Here is a 10,510-nt window from a genome sequence, read left to right on the forward strand (position 1 = left end):
CTTGTGCTTTTTCCTTTTGCTTAGAGTTTTAAAAGCTATCAACTTTATCCATCCTTATTTTCATGAGAGGCTTTTAATTTTATTTAAATAAAGCACTCATATTTTCCTGATATGGACGGGCCTCGTTGTAATTGGATGTGCGAATTTTTTTCGTTTCAACAGTTGCCCCCTCAAGCGTCGTGCGTAGAATAGCTGCGTGCGAGGCTTGACAATGTTTTAGCTTTGACCCATCTCTTCATAAATGAATCTTTTGTGCTTTGCAGTTTATACTCGTAAAAGTTAGGAGTTCTTGAGAATTGTGTTGCTTGGTAGCATCTGATCACAATCTGTCGGTGAGAAGATGTGTTTTGGAAGAGATCTTTCCTTTCCACCTGGATCAGCCTAGAAGAGGTTGCACCTCAACAGGATTTTTCTTGAGGAAGTTTCCTCTCACCCGAATCTTTCTCGAGGAGATTTCTACTCACTCGGATCTTCATCGAGGAGATTCCTTCGCATTTAAATCATCCTCAAGAAGATTTCTCCTCACTTGGATTTGTTTCGAGGAGATTTCTCCTCACTTGGATTTATTTCGAGGAGACCTTCCTCGAGAAGATTCCTCCTCACTTGGATTTGTTTCGAGGAGATTTTCCTCAAGAAGATTTCCCCTCACCTGGATCAACTTGGAGAAGATTTCTTCTTACTTGATCTCCCTCAAGAAGATTTCTTCTCGAAGAGTTTCCTTGACTTGTATTCCTTCCGGGAGCTTTGATGACAAGCTGCATCCTTTTGTCCCATGCACGTATTCAGCAAACCTCATGATTATGGATTTGGGAAACTGTTGAGCTATCTTGCAATTACCAGTTGTATGATTCTTCTCATGTTTTGATAAACCAAATGCTCCCTGCTGGTTGTCGGAGTTTGATTCATATTTTGAAGAAGATTCCAATGATCAACTGATGATGCTCATGTAACAGCAACTTGATAAACCAATCTCTGCTTCCCTGTTTAATCTCATATGAAATATGTTAGGAAACAAAGAGATTGTTTTGAAAATATGGCTGAATCTAGTTTATTTGCTAGACTGCCTACGTATCCTGTGAAGGAATCAAGCCAAACGTAGTTCACCTGATTGATTCAGGAAAAAAAAATTTTGGATGGCTGCATCTAGTTTTAACACTAGACTGCCTACGTACCCCTTTTGAGGGATCAAGCCGCCGTAGTTCAGGGTGCTTCTTCTTCTTCTTCTTTTTTTTTTTTTTTTTTTTTTAAGCCTTAACACTTTTGCTTGAACCTACCCCTTTGTGGGTTTTTCGTTCAACAGGCTTTTCATTTTTTCATTCATCATTTTTTTTTTTGTGGCTCTAAATTTTGCTTGGATCGCCTTTTCAGGTTTTCAATCCAACGAGCTCTTTTTTTTTTTTTTTTTTTTTTGTAGCACCGTTTGAGTTCGCTGACCATTATTTGAGCTTCACTTTGGTGACGATGTCTCCACCTCTATTTCCTTGTTGTTGATCATTTCTTGAATTATGTTCTTCAAAATGAAACAATCCCTTGTTGGATGACTGACAATACGATGGTAGCGACAAAATTCGCGGTTCTTGGTCTTGTTGATATCACTCGGTCTTTTTGGTTCAGGAAGCTCAATTGCTTTTGCTTTGTAGAGCTCACTGAATATTTGTTCGACGTCATCATCATCAAAAGAGTATTTGACTTCTTTTCTTTCCTTGAGAGTGAGTTTTCTTGACCTTTCTTTTTCTTTGCACACATTTGACTTTTCGTCATTTTTGACAAAGGTAGCTAGTGAGTCTCCTGTACTGTCAGTTTTCTTACTTTTGAAGATCATCCCTTGTGTCGAGGTTTTCTTACGAGCAATTTGTCTTTCAACGTTACTAGCCTTTGAGACAAGCGCATCAAATGTTTGAGGCTCTGCGGTGCTAACAAAAGTTGCTATTTCTGGGAGGAGATTGTTTGAACACATTTGTACTGCAGATTGTTCTGTCAGTTTCTCCGGGCATTGGAGATTTACGCTCCTCCATCTAGAAATGAATGCATTGACGCCTTCATCAGACTTTTGTTTAGTTTCAGCTAAATCAATTATTGAGACTTTCTTCCTTGAGGTGACAAACTGTGCTAGGAAGGCTTTTTGCATGTCATCCCATGTGACTATAGAACCGGGTTGTAGTTGAGTGTACCAGGTAAAAGCTGCTCCTTTAAGAGATTGGACAAATTGCCTGATTAATAATGCATCAACCTGTGATGTTTCCCCACAAGCTGAGTAGAAATGAGCCAAATGTTCATGAGGAGAACTATTTACTCCGTCGAACTTGTCGAAAGTTGGCCTCTGATACCCTTTGGGAAATGGTAATGCATCATAATGGGCAGGATATGGTTTCAGATACCCAGAAACTGGGGGATTTAGAGACAACTGGAATTCTCTGATCCCTTCAGCTATCATAGTCTTGACATCTTGTAGCGTGAATGCATTTGAATCAGAATGACCAGACTTCTCGTCGTTCTTTTTCTTTTTGTCCTTTTCATTCATAAGGAGAGCACACTTTGCCACTAGGTCAGCAATTTCAGCATCTTTAGCGGTTAGTTGTCTAACTACTTCGGCCTCCACATCCGCACGCTTCTTGGCTTCCAGTTCTTTATCAGCTTGCCTTTGAGCTACTTCTGCTTCAACTTGAGCTAGTCTTGCTTGCAATTGTTGCATTTGCTCCTCAAGTGTTGATGTATTAGTCATCATAACTAACACAGTCTCAGACTTTATGTCTGTATTTTCCTTGAACCATTTAGAGGTCTCTGTTGACCGAGTATGAGGTTCTGGTTTGACTTGAAACTCGGGAATTGCCCCATGTGATATATTAGCTTGAAATGCCCCCACCATTTTTTCTGCTTCAAATGCCCCCTGTGGCATTGCAACACTTTTCTCTTCCTTGGACGAACTGTCAGAGGCTGAAATGAACTTAACAGTTTGAGATCGTTTGGAAGTTGTATTGACTGTTGATGCTTGTTGTGAGGACTTGAGGGTCTGGGCTTCGGGCCTTGTTAGAACCTCATCTTCTTCCTTGGTGGATGTCACCATTACATTTTTCGTGGAAAATATACCGGTTTGAGTATCCACGTGTATCGATGGTGTAGTGATCAAATTGATTGGAATTGAGCCAATCATAATTTGAGTGATGACAGGCGCATGATATGTCTCAACTGTTGAAGCCTTGATGGCTTTCAAAGTTGTTGATGTATTTTGAGTAGCTACTGTTGATTTGACTTCTTGAGTAGCTTCCCCTGATTGAGCCTTAGTGGCGTTTCTCCTTAAAGCTCTTGCAACCCTCTTCCTTGCATTTCTTAGGGCAGTCCTTGAAGGTGCTTTCTTCAATTGGGTCTTGTCAATCGTCAAAGAAGTCTTGTTCACTTTGACATCATGGTTAGACTTCGACAAATTGCTTGAAATTGAAGCTTGATCAATGATGAATAATTTGCGATGACCAGCTTGTCTTGCACGTCCATCCTTTGATTGAGTACCCTTGAGCTCATGGAAGTAGATTGTTACTTGTGGTGCCATTTTATTTCTGAGACAAACAAGTAACAGAATCGATTAGTCTCTTAATAAATAGAGATGAAAAGGAGAATGGGTCCCACCGGGCGTGCCAAAAATTATGTTGGGTTAAAAAATTGCACAAAGTGTAAAATGTCACCCAACGTAATTTCACTCGTATTCATTAACAGAACAGAGTTTTAATTATTTCGGGTTCGACCCATTCAAGACAGAATGCGCCTCTTAATTACAATCTCTTGTTACAAGAGAACACCCTTTGATTCCATTTATAAAGAAACCAATGTGTGGTTGTTTGTTTTTGCGGCTGCACCCGAATTTTGGAATGGGTTGCCTACGTACCCGGGAAGGGATCAAGCCACTCGTAGTTCAAGAGTTCCAATAGGTGAACGACCCATTGGAAGGCTTGGATTTTTGGGATAGGAATAGTATTTAGGATGTGGTTGCATCTAGATTATTTGATTCCAGATTGCCTACATACCCTTACAGGATCAAACCACATGTAGTTCCGGCATTTGGGATTTAAATGGGTAGATGACCCATTTATTTTTGGATTTGTGTTTGAGATATTTGTGAGGGTTTAGAGCCCTTGAATTTGTTTTTGGGTGATTTAGGAATGATTTGATTTTTCTGGTGTTTGGATGAATTTGACTGGTGGAGTCAGGGATTCGATTTGACTGAATTTGACTAGTGGAGTCAAGGATTCGATTTGAATTTGTGGTTGCATCTAGTGGGTCGCTAGATTGCCTACATACCCTGTGAAGGGATCAAACCATTGTAGTTCAGACTTTTTTTTGGGGTATTTTTCTTGGTTTTGTACCAAAGGGATATTTTCTAGGCTCCGGAGCATTTTTTTACGAAACCAAAGCTCGGGTATTTGGAAATGAAAACCCGTAGCGTCATGCTTTGCCGAATTCTTCAAATGGGCCCAAATTTGGACATGGGCTTTTGTTGTATCCTCGCGAATCATGTTCCTCGATCCATAAAGCTTTTTGGCCCCAAATTTAATATTGGCACCTTCAATGTACCGAGCGGACTCCGAGTCTTAATTTTTCTTGAAAAGAATTCGGGGAAGTATATCGAACTTTTGTTTTGGGCATCAGAGGGACTTTTCGAAGGCCCAGACACCCAACAAACTGTTCAAAGGCCCAATCTTCCCAGAGTCCCAAATTTGATAAGGACACCCAGCCATAATTTCATTTTTTTCTTTTTACTTTCAATTCTCCTCTTCTTTTCGTTGTTTCTTATTTTTTTCCTCTCCAAGCATATCGCCCCATCTTATCCCAAACCAGGTAGAACACGAGCTCAATACTGATCTTTTGCGAGGTCGAATTGGAGATGGATTTGAAGACAGAAATCAACTTGGAGATGGGATTGAAGATAGAGTCGCAGGTATATTCTTGCCTAAGGAGGATTTCAGAGCCTGCAATTGAGATTTCTGCACACAAAACGGGTGAGGATTTCATCCTTCATTTCACTCCTTTGTTTGATTTGTGTACAACAAAACTGAAATGTTCTTCTTGGTTCTTCCCATCGGCGACTCGGGGAACTGAATATTGTTTTCTGGTGTTATGAGGTCGAACAAGGCAAAGGTAGATCTTGGGTTGCGAAAGCAATACTCCTGCCTTTGACTTTTCAGGTGCGTTTGTGAGCATAATTTTGAAGAAGGAATCCTTTGCTCCCACTGATGAGTCCATGCGATTGACTTCTTTTTTTTCTTGGTGTTATAGGGGAAACTTTGCATCTCATCGTGGTGTGGCAATCCAAGCCTCTGGACTCCCAACATTGCTTTCGTTTTGGTGCCTTTGGTCTGAAAGTAAAGACTAGCTTTTTTGTTGACTTTGCTTCTTCTTGTCTTTTCTTCTTTGTGGTGTTATTGCACACAACACACTTTGCACAGAGGGAAGACATGATTAATTAAACATTCAGACTTGGTTGTGAGGTCACAAACCAAGATATTTTTTTTACTTTCTCATGTCGGCACCCCTTCAATATTTCTTGCAACAATATTGGTTCAGAACACGTTGCAACCTCTTTGAATAAATTTAATTTGGCTTAGAAATATGCCTCGGATCATAGTGCACTTTCAACACATTTTTGACGAACAGTGTACCAATTTGTCTCCATTCAAAGCTTCAAGTTGTTTTGTTTTTGTCATTCCACCGCCAGACTTTCTTTAGGCTTGATTATAAAAATCAATGGTAGACTTTTCTTCATTTGTTCCTATGGCAACACCTCATCAAGCTTGTAACTTATGCAATTGTTAACTAAGCCTTCTATTTTGTGCTCAGCTTAATCAAACCTTCTCACATGCCCTGCAACATTGCCAGAACTTTCATTTTTTTTTTATATTGCTTTGTGCATTTGTGAATGTCTGGAATTGCTTTGTTGACATTGACCAAGACTTGGGTTAAAGCCACCGCCAGAGACTTTTGTCATTTAGTTTGTACTTGTGCAATTTGATGGAACCCTCTCCTCTGCAAATGCCACCAGAACATCATTCTTGCTTCCTCTTCTTTTGTATCTTTTTCTTTGTACTTTGTAACTTCAACTGCTGCAAGTTCAAGGCTTTCGTTAATTTGATGAAACCTTGATATATCTTTACGCAGGTACAAAACAAGTACAGGAGCTGTGGTGTCAAAAATTCTAGAGTTCCAGCCTTTTGACTTCGACGGTGAGTCTTCTGTCATTTTCTTTTAGTTCCTTTGCACCAAAAACGATTTCGTTGTGCTTTGTCAACTCCTATTGCTGCAACTTTAAGGATTTTAAATTTGATAAACCCTTTGTGCAGGTATAAGGCGAGGATAGCAGCTGCAGTTGAGATCCCAGAGTTTCAATTTCAGGGTGATGCTTTCTTTTTGTTTACCCACTGGTGTGTTTAGAATAGGTGCTCTGAAATGGAGGTTGGGACTGGCTCTTCTTGGCTATGGAGTTTTGAAAAGAAGCAGGGAGGAATTATATGTGGTGTTTAAGTGGAATTGACAGAGTTCCTGTGATTGTAAGGGGCCCTCTGACAGTTCGGTGTATTAAACAGCCAAAACTTGAGGATAATATCGGCACCCTAAGGCACGCCGTATCAAAGTTCTGAAACAGTATTGGCACCATAAGGCACCGCCACCGGAGCTTTGAAAGCAGTTTCGGCACCCTAAGGCACGCCGAATGAAGCTCTGAAACAGTATTGGCACCTAAAGGTACCGCCACTGGAGCTTTGAAAGTGGTAAAACCATAAAGAGATGCGGACGGATCCTCCACCTTTTATTCCTATGGAGCACGCTGCGGCTTCCTCTGTCCCCTTTGCTTTCCTTCCTCCTCCTTTTTTTTGTCTTTATGCAGTGCTTTTTATATTGCCACGATCAGGAGTTTGGTTTGTATAAAACATAGAGTTTTAGAGTTCAACTTGGAGTGAACTACTTGGGGAACTTGTATTCCGTGAAGACTACTACTCTTATTTTGTAGTTGCTTTGTAATCTATATTTTGACAAAACAAGAAGTCTGACGTCTTGTGAAATCCAATAGACCAGCTTAATGACTCTTGTGCTTTTTCCTTTTGCTTAGAGTTTTAAAAGCTATCAACTTTATCCATCCTTATTTTCATGAGAGGCTTTTAATTTTATTTAAATAAAGCACTCATATTTTCCTGATATGGACGGGCCTCGTTGTAATTGGATGTGCGAATTTTTTTCGTTTCAACAGTTGCCCCCTCAAGCGTCGTGCGTAGAATAGCTGCGTGCGAGGCTTGACAATGTTTTAGCTTTGACCCATCTCTTCATAAATGAATCTTTTGTGCTTTGCAGTTTATACTCGTAAAAGTTAGGAGTTCTTGAGAATTGTGTTGCTTGGTAGCATCTGATCACAATCTGTCGGTGAGAAGATGTGTTTTGGAAGAGATCTTTCCTTTCCACCTGGATCAGCCTAGAAGAGGTTGCACCTCAACAGGATTTTTCTTGAGGAAGTTTCCTCTCACCCGAATCTTTCTCGAGGAGATTTCTACTCACTCGGATCTTCATCGAGGAGATTCCTTCGCATTTAAATCATCCTCAAGAAGATTTCTCCTCACTTGGATTTGTTTCGAGGAGATTTCTCCTCACTTGGATTTATTTCGAGGAGACCTTCCTCGAGAAGATTCCTCCTCACTTGGATTTGTTTCGAGGAGATTTTCCTCAAGAAGATTTCCCCTCACCTGGATCAACTTGGAGAAGATTTCTTCTTACTTGATCTCCCTCAAGAAGATTTCTTCTCGAAGAGTTTCCTTGACTTGTATTCCTTCCGGGAGCTTTGATGACAAGCTGCATCCTTTTGTCCCATGCACGTATTCAGCAAACCTCATGATTATGGATTTGGGAAACTGTTGAGCTATCTTGCAATTACCAGTTGTATGATTCTTCTCATGTTTTGATAAACCAAATGCTCCCTGCTGGTTGTCGGAGTTTGATTCATATTTTGAAGAAGATTCCAATGATCAACTGATGATGCTCATGTAACAGCAACTTGATAAACCAATCTCTGCTTCCCTGTTTAATCTCATATGAAATATGTTAGGAAACAAAGAGATTGTTTTGAAAATATGGCTGAATCTAGTTTATTTGCTAGACTGCCTACGTATCCTGTGAAGGAATCAAGCCAAACGTAGTTCACCTGATTGATTCAGGAAAAAAAATTTTGGATGGCTGCATCTAGTTTTAACACTAGACTGCCTACGTACCCCTTTTGAGGGATCAAGCCGCCGTAGTTCAGGGTGCTTCTTCTTCTTCTTTTTTTTTTTCTTTTTTTTTTAAGCCTTAACACTTTTGCTTGAACCTACCCCTTTGTGGGTTTTTCGTTCAACAGGCTTTTCATTTTTTCATTCATCATTTTTTTTTTTGTGGCTCTAAATTTTGCTTGGATCGCCTTTTCAGGTTTTCAATCCAACGAGCTCTTTTTTTTTTTTTTTTTTTTTTGTAGCACCGTTTGAGTTCGCTGACCATTATTTGAGCTTCACTTTGGTGACGATGTCTCCACCTCTATTTCCTTGTTGTTGATCATTTCTTGAATTATGTTCTTCAAAATGAAACAATCCCTTGTTGGATGACTGACAATACGATGGTAGCGACAAAATTCGCGGTTCTTGGTCTTGTTGATATCACTCGGTCTTTTTGGTTCAGGAAGCTCAATTGCTTTTGCTTTGTAGAGCTCACTGAATATTTGTTCGACGTCATCATCATCAAAAGAGTATTTGACTTCTTTTCTTTCCTTGAGAGTGAGTTTTCTTGACCTTTCTTTTTCTTTGCACACATTTGACTTTTCGTCATTTTTGACAAAGGTAGCTAGTGAGTCTCCTGTACTGTCAGTTTTCTTACTTTTGAAGATCATCCCTTGTGTCGAGGTTTTCTTACGAGCAATTTGTCTTTCAACGTTACTAGCCTTTGAGACAAGCGCATCAAATGTTTGAGGCTCTGCGGTGCTAACAAAAGTTGCTATTTCTGGGAGGAGATTGTTTGAACACATTTGTACTGCAGATTGTTCTGTCAGTTTCTCCGGGCATTGGAGATTTACGCTCCTCCATCTAGAAATGAATGCATTGACGCCTTCATCAGACTTTTGTTTAGTTTCAGCTAAATCAATTATTGAGACTTTCTTCCTTGAGGTGACAAACTGTGCTAGGAAGGCTTTTTGCATGTCATCCCATGTGACTATAGAACCGGGTTGTAGTTGAGTGTACCAGGTAAAAGCTGCTCCTTTAAGAGATTGGACAAATTGCCTGATTAATAATGCATCAACCTGTGATGTTTCCCCACAAGCTGAGTAGAAATGAGCCAAATGTTCATGAGGAGAACTATTTACTCCGTCGAACTTGTCGAAAGTTGGCCTCTGATACCCTTTGGGAAATGGTAATGCATCATAATGGGCAGGATATGGTTTCAGATACCCAGAAACTGGGGGATTTAGAGACAACTGGAATTCTCTGATCCTTCAGCTATCATAGTCTTGACATCTTGTAGCGTGAATGCATTTGAATCAGAATGACCAGACTTCTCGTCGTTCTTTTTCTTTTTGTCCTTTTCATTCATAAGGAGAGCACACTTTGCCACTAGGTCAGCAATTTCAGCATCTTTAGCGGTTAGTTGTCTAACTACTTCGGCCTCCACATCCGCACGCTTCTTGGCTTCCAGTTCTTTATCAGCTTGCCTTTGAGCTACTTCTGCTTCAACTTGAGCTAGTCTTGCTTGCAATTGTTGCATTTGCTCCTCAAGTGTTGATGTATTAGTCATCATAACTAACACAGTCTCAGACTTTATGTCTGTATTTTCCTTGAACCATTTAGAGGTCTCTGTTGACCGAGTATGAGGTTCTGGTTTGACTTGAAACTCGGGAATTGCCCCATGTGATATATTAGCTTGAAATGCCCCCACCATTTTTTCTGCTTCAAATGCCCCTGTGGCATTGCAACACTTTTCTCTTCCTTGGACGAACTGTCAGAGGCTGAAATGAACTTAACAGTTTGAGATCGTTTGGAAGTTGTATTGACTGTTGATGCTTGTTGTGAGGACTTGAGGGTCTGGGCTTCGGGCCTTGTTAGAACCTCATCTTCTTCCTTGGTGGATGTCACCATTACATTTTTCGTGGAAAATATACCGGTTTGAGTATCCACGTGTATCGATGGTGTAGTGATCAAATTGATTGGAATTGAGCCAATCATAATTTGAGTGATGACAGGCGCATGATATGTCTCAACTGTTGAAGCCTTGATGGCTTTCAAAGTTGTTGATGTATTTTGAGTAGCTACTGTTGATTTGACTTCTTGAGTAGCTTCCCCTGATTGAGCCTTAGTGGCGTTTCTCCTTAAAGCTCTTGCAACCCTCTTCCTTGCATTTCTTAGGGCAGTCCTTGAAGGTGCTTTCTTCAATTGGGTCTTGTCAATCGTCAAAGAAGTCTTGTTCACTTTGACATCATGGTTAGACTTCGACAAATTGCTTGAAATTGAAGCTTGATCAATGA

The 10,510-nt window shown here is 40.2% G+C and overlaps 1 long non-coding RNA gene across 1 annotated transcript; it reads left to right on the top strand.

Annotated features, from left to right (window-relative positions):
* The first annotated feature begins 4,771 nt into the window (after nt 1-4,771).
* On the top strand, nt 4,772-7,066 carry LOC112202446. Its single transcript, XR_002937357.2, has 4 exons — nt 4,772-5,174; nt 5,266-5,351; nt 6,145-6,209; nt 6,327-7,066. It is a non-coding gene; the product is annotated as an uncharacterized LOC112202446 (long non-coding RNA).
* Nucleotides 7,067-10,510: the final 3,444 nt, after the last annotated feature.

The sequence above is a fragment of the Rosa chinensis genome, chromosome 5, assembly GCF_002994745.2.
Source record: "Rosa chinensis cultivar Old Blush chromosome 5, RchiOBHm-V2, whole genome shotgun sequence".
Lineage (NCBI taxonomy): Eukaryota > Viridiplantae > Streptophyta > Magnoliopsida > Rosales > Rosaceae > Rosa > Rosa chinensis.